Here is a 6,297-nt window from a genome sequence, read left to right on the forward strand (position 1 = left end):
TTTTTTATCATATCTCGGGCTAGAATTAAGATACAGAGGTGGGAGAGGCATCCTTTGGGCCCCTTTCCACTTGTGAGAAAAAAAAACGGTCCGTAATCTGGACCAAAAAAACGGATGTAACGTATGCGATTGTCATGCGTTTGTGATGCGAGTTCAATGCGATTTTTTCATAGCACCATCCGTTTTACATCCGTATCCAATCCGTTTTTTTTCTCTGCAACTATTTTTATAGTCATTTACAGGACTCTTTACAGTGTTCTATGCCACAGAATGGTAAGGTATCCGTAAAAAACGGATGGAATACGGATGGTCCGTATTCCATGCGTTTTTTTTCTCGCACCCATTGACTTGCATTGGCGAGTCTCGTCCGAGACTCGCAGCATGCTGCGATTTTTTTCTCAGTCCGATTTCAGCTGAGAAAAAAAAAAAAAAAAAACGCAAATGGAATGTCACCTATTGAATAACATTGGTCCGAGTGCAATCCGATTTTTTATCGGATTGCACTCGTCCGTTTTCCTCGCAAGTGGAAAGGGGCCCTTTATCTCAGAACGGTACTGGCTTTCATTTCACAAGACTGTTTCTTTTGATTTTGTTTTGGAGAAATCAATTTCAAAATTTTGATGCGCAATTGTGAAAAAAACACATGTTTTAAACTTGTGAAAACATGCATGTGTGTTACTTGTGTTCTTGATTATATTTGTACAGGGATTCAACTTGGGACCTATCAAATTTGTAATTTTTTTTTTAAGCCTTGAATCATCTGATTTTATGTTTGCGTGAGTTTCTTCCTTTTTTAATTACAACTTATTGAATTTAACATTTATATGTAACAATAAAGAAACACAAAAAACAAGTAGTGAAGTGCCAGAATAAATACATCTTAATCATCATAACACAACCTGCTCAGCATTTTCAACCTGAATTCATTGAACAAACAAAAAGAAAAAAGGTGATCACATCCTCAAGTGTGATTTTCTAAATACAGTCTGACCCTAATTATGTTAAAAACAAGATTAAAAGAACCAATATTTTTACCACCTATTTATACATGTAAGGCTACTTTCACACTAGCGTCGGAATCTCCCCGTCGCAATGCGTCGGGGAGAGATTCCGACGCTAGCGTTTAACGCATTGCACAATGGAGGCAGGGGATGCATTTCTCCGGCGCATCCGCTACCCCATTGTAAGGTGCGGGGAGGTGGGGGCGGAGTTCCGGCCGCGCATGCGCGGTCTGAAAAAGCGGTCCGTCAGGAGCAAAAAACGTTACATGTAGCGTTTTTTGCTCCCGACGGTCCGCAGAAGCACGACGCATCCGTCGCTCGACGGATGCGAAGTGTGGCAATCCGTCGCAAATGCGTCGTCAATAGAAGTCTATGGGGAAAAAACGCATCCTGCAAGCACTTTTGCAGGATGCGTTTTTTCTGCAAAACGACGCATTGTGACGGATTGCAGAAAACGCTAGTGTGAAAGTAGCCTAACAATTTTTTATCTACTATATCACTAAACATGTAATTTATAAAGTGTTTAAGAATAGTACAGTAGTTAAATCCTCGTTTTATAAAATATGAACTAATCAAACAATTAATAGTAGGTTTTTAAACTGTTCTTTTATCATCAATGTGTCCTTTCTAGTATCTTGTCCATAAGTGCTTACTAGCAATGTACGGCCGGTCATGGTGTTCGGCTCCACCTGAGTTACAAGCTGATTTTTCTAACTTTTACAACGTCTGGTTTTCTTGGATACACAGAGGACGGCGCTGGACCAGAAGCTGCAGAAAAGTCCTTTCTACTTCTTCATTTTCACAATCTTTGGAGAGTCCAGTAGCCGCCACCAGCGCCGATCATAGTCACAGGTCACATCACCAGTTATGTCATCCATTGCCAGTCCTGTGAGCCCTAACAAAGCTTTCTCCTCTGTCCTCTCCTGCTTCTATAATAAAATAATACAGTAATATCTAAAAATCATGGATTATTTGGTAAAAATGGACCCCACACGTTTAACACCACAGGCTGAACAGATCTGAATCGGAGATTTTCGAATTGAGACTGTAATCGTTTTATTTTTTAAAATATGATCCCATCACGATCCCAGCTTGTATTTTGGTACAGATGTGGCTAGGAGCATAGCAGGCACATGTGCAGTTTTTGAAAATAAAAGCTTTTTTCGGAAATGCGTTTTAAAATTTTGCGTTTGCATGGGTAAAATATTATCAAAGATACTCTTGTGACATATCTGGTGAAAGCCTGTACAGTTCTGAGTAGAATGGTGCTTATTTTGTTTCTCCATCTTTTTTCTAGCCCGAGTTATGAGGAGAAATGTAAAGGCAGGCATCACCGAAATTCGCACAATTTCCGAACTTTGAAAATCAATTAAGAAAAAAAAAAAAAAAAAAAAAATATTCTAGAATTTTTTTTTTCTTCCCATTTTGCATTCTCTGACACTGTTACCAAATAACAAAATCTCAAAAGAATTAAAAATGGAGGTAAAAACCATTGGTTTGCTTGACATGGAATGACCCTTGAAACTTGGCCTGGTCAACATGAATCTCGTGTCAGGATCCCGTTAAAGACGATTCAATGCAACATTTCAATACTGAAACGGATTAGCACCACCTAAAATCGCTCTACAGTAAGAAAACAGCAAAAGACTGAACCCCTTCTGGACATGTGATGCAATATGGAGCGGACTCAGGACCTGAGCCTGCATTATACCAGAAAGTTACCGGCCATTATACCCAGCTGACATCTTCCTGTATCAGCAGTGGCCGGAGCAGTCTCTGATCGCTGCTGTCAATCTTTGGACAGTGGCATATATAAATACCGTGACTGCTGAGAACCGTGACACCCGAGAGCTACTGAAGGCTCCTAAAATGGCCATCTTTAAAGGTGAACCATGGTACTACAGTATATATTATAAGCAAGCACACAATTGCAGGTCTATTAGAAAAAAAAGTAAAAAAAAAACCCCAACCCTTATCTCTAACTTTTTCCACCATTAAAGAAAAAAAAAATATTATAAAAATTAAAACTGAACATATTTCATAATGGCCATTCCAACATAGATTTTAGCAGTAAGTATACCAGCCCCATCAGTATCAGGTGACTGTGCCACCTTATACCGTCTATACCACGTGCTACAGACTTGACACTTCATACACAGAAAAGTAGTACACAAAATGCCTCTTATAAGTGGCGAGGTACTGAATATGTGCCAAATATAAATACTGTCAGGATATTAAAAAGATTCACTTAAAAAAAAAAAAAAAGTTTATTATTTGCATCGGAGCCATTTTTTTTTTGCCATGTAAAGTTGACAAGCAGGAGGCAGAGGAGCAGTAAGCTCCTGGATATAAAAAAAACAAAAAAAAAAAACATTTATATGATGTAGTCATTATTGACCGCAGCATTTAAGGGGTTAAACAGATATGGACGGTGCCACCACTGATCGTGGCTGATGCAGCAAATTGTCAGCTATAGCGTACAGAAGCTGTCTTGTCACCTATATGGGGTATGCTAGTTTCTTATACCGCAGGTCAGTAAAAAGACGTATTGGCGGTCACTAAGGGGTTAAGCTACTGCGATGCCCTACACATGGGGTAAGCGAATCAGAAAAACTATACTACATTTCTCATTGGGAGGTATTTGCTAATATTATATCTACTACATATTAGGATAGGATCTTAAGAGATAGGAATACTTCTTTAAAGAGTTGTTTTGTTTGTTTTTTTTTTCACCCAAGAGCGCACTGTTCCTCTGCCTCCTGCTTGTCAGGGGCAGCAAGTCAATGATGGACTGTTCAGACTGACCTGAGACATGCGGTCTTTCTGATGCTGTTGAATAAGGTAGCTTTGCCTCTTGCAGCATTGGAAGAGCGCAGAGGCAATCAAGCAGACAAGAACAAGCGATCTGGCCAGCTTCAAAGCAGCACGTGCAAGCTCTAAAGGAAAGAGCTTGTAAGCGAGTGCTCCTTACCTAGGATACAAGTCACCACTGATTGAGACCGCAAAAGTGGTAGGCAACGAGGAGTAAATAATAAAATAAAACAAACATCTGTTTTTAAGAACGGTGAGGACTTGCAATTTTTTTTCTATATTCTGTTGTTGAATAAACCACTTAAAAAGTGAGGAGGCGAGGGGGGGCGTCCTGACTTACAGCCACTGGTGTGTGACCAAATTACAGCTGTGTAAAACTGGTATGAAGGTGAAAGCTGCGGAGCAGAGTGAAGTCCATCAGCTCAACACACACGTATGAAAGGGGGTTATAATGCCCAAATGGAGCAATACTATCACTGGCACTTTGGCACAGAAGGTTTAAAAAAAAAAAAAATAAAATAATAAAAAATATCTGATCGTTGGATTTCTACCAAATTGCACAAAGGAAAAAAATAAAATAAAAAAACATAACAGAGAAAGGTTCTATACACACACACACACACATCACACCCTGCACGACTATAAATTAAAAAGTTACACCAAAGGCACTTGCAAGTAAAAATCCACAGCAGATCTTACAAAAAGCGCACAGGAGACAGACGAGGGATCGCCTCCATTCTGGTACGAACTCACCAACTACTAGAAAGAGAGGAGACATCCCCGTAATGTGAGCGTCCACGAGAGAGCAGCATTTATTCTAAACTGATGCAAAACTCTGGGCCCATTTCAGAATTTATTTTTTTTAAATTAATACAAAGCTACAAACCCTCCGCTAAAATGACTGCGTGCAGTAGTAAGAGCTTAGCGCACACTTTAAAGCTTGAGCTCAGTGCACGAACAGTAGGGGGCAAGGTCTTGAAGAAGTTGTCAACCACTTGGACAACTTTTCATTCCCTTCGTTTGGCCCCAATAAAACTTATACTCCTCTCCCAAGCTGGTGCTGTTCCCGCGGTGTCGGCACTTGTTCTACCTTGTTGTTGTTGTGACCCCGATGCCCAATCAGCGTTGGCGTCACTGTCTCCTATCGAATTGAGCATGGACAGGAAGTCCAAGAGCAGCTGCAGCCTTGACTTCCTCTTCATGTTTGATTTGTCCGTAGGCGGGGACAGTGACGCCAGCGCTGATTGGGCGCCGGCGTCATGTGACAACACCACACGAGAGACCGGGGATTGCTGACACGGGAGGAGACTATAGGCTTTATTATTTTATTGGGGCCAAACATTTTGATCAAGTGGACAACCCCTCTAACCCTGGTATTTTTTTCTTTTTTACAGCATTTGTCATATGGGGTTAATAATTTTACATCTGCATAGAGCGGTCTGTCATAGATATAGCAACATTATTTTTTTTGTACTGGTAAATATTTTTACAACCTTTAAAAAGTTTTAGAACTTAAAGGGACACTGTCACCTGAATTTGGAGGGAACAATCTTCAGCCATGGAGGCGGGGTTTTGGGGTGTTTGATTCACCCTTTCCTTATCCGCTGGCTGCAATATTGGATGGAAGTTCATTCTCTGTCCTCCGTAGTACATGACTGCACAAGGCAAGATTGCACTGTGCAGGCGTGTACTACGGAGGACAGAGAATGAACTTCAATCCAATATTGCAGCCAGCGGATAAGGAAAGGGTGAATCAAACACCCCAAAACCCCGCCTCCATGGCTGAAGATTGTTCCCTCCAAATTCAGGTGACAGTGTCCCTTTAAGGGCTTGAATCGGCGATAATCCAGTATTACAATACATGGGGATATTACCGATAGCCTATATGAAGCCCAGCTGCAGCCCGAGCTTCTTAGTGGTATTAAGATGGCAGAGATGGAGGTGGTCACCTTAGATAGACCTCATCGGCCTCCCCAAGGGGATTGCATCACTTAGATCCCCCTGTCAGGAACGGACTGCAGCATTTAAGTGGTTAAAGAGCTGTTTTGAAAGTTAATTGCTGGCTGTATAACACTGCCGGTACCTGCCCTGAGACTGCCACAGACACCCGCGCCCGGCAGGGACAACTGGGCGACAATCATGGACACTAACCCCTTAGGAATTTGCTTTTCCCATACGGAGGGCCAACTAGTTCTTACAAGTCCAGTGGAAGCTGGAAACATCACCGTGACTGGTTTCCCTATAGATGGGGGACTGTTTACAAGGACTTCTGTTAATTTTCTTTTTTCATCCAGCAAGGATCCTGGTGTGATATTAGACGACCGAACACACACAAAAATAAAATCTATAAATATGCGATTTAAAAAAAAAAAAAAAAAAAAAAAAATACAGCAGATGTCATGGACTTGCTACAAATACAAGCCGTTTATTAAAAACAAAGGCCGACGGCTGCCTCGGAGTTTTATTTCTTTTTTAGACTTTTTAT

This window comes from Ranitomeya imitator, chromosome 3, assembly GCF_032444005.1.
Source record: "Ranitomeya imitator isolate aRanImi1 chromosome 3, aRanImi1.pri, whole genome shotgun sequence".
Classification (NCBI taxonomy): domain Eukaryota; kingdom Metazoa; phylum Chordata; class Amphibia; order Anura; family Dendrobatidae; genus Ranitomeya; species Ranitomeya imitator.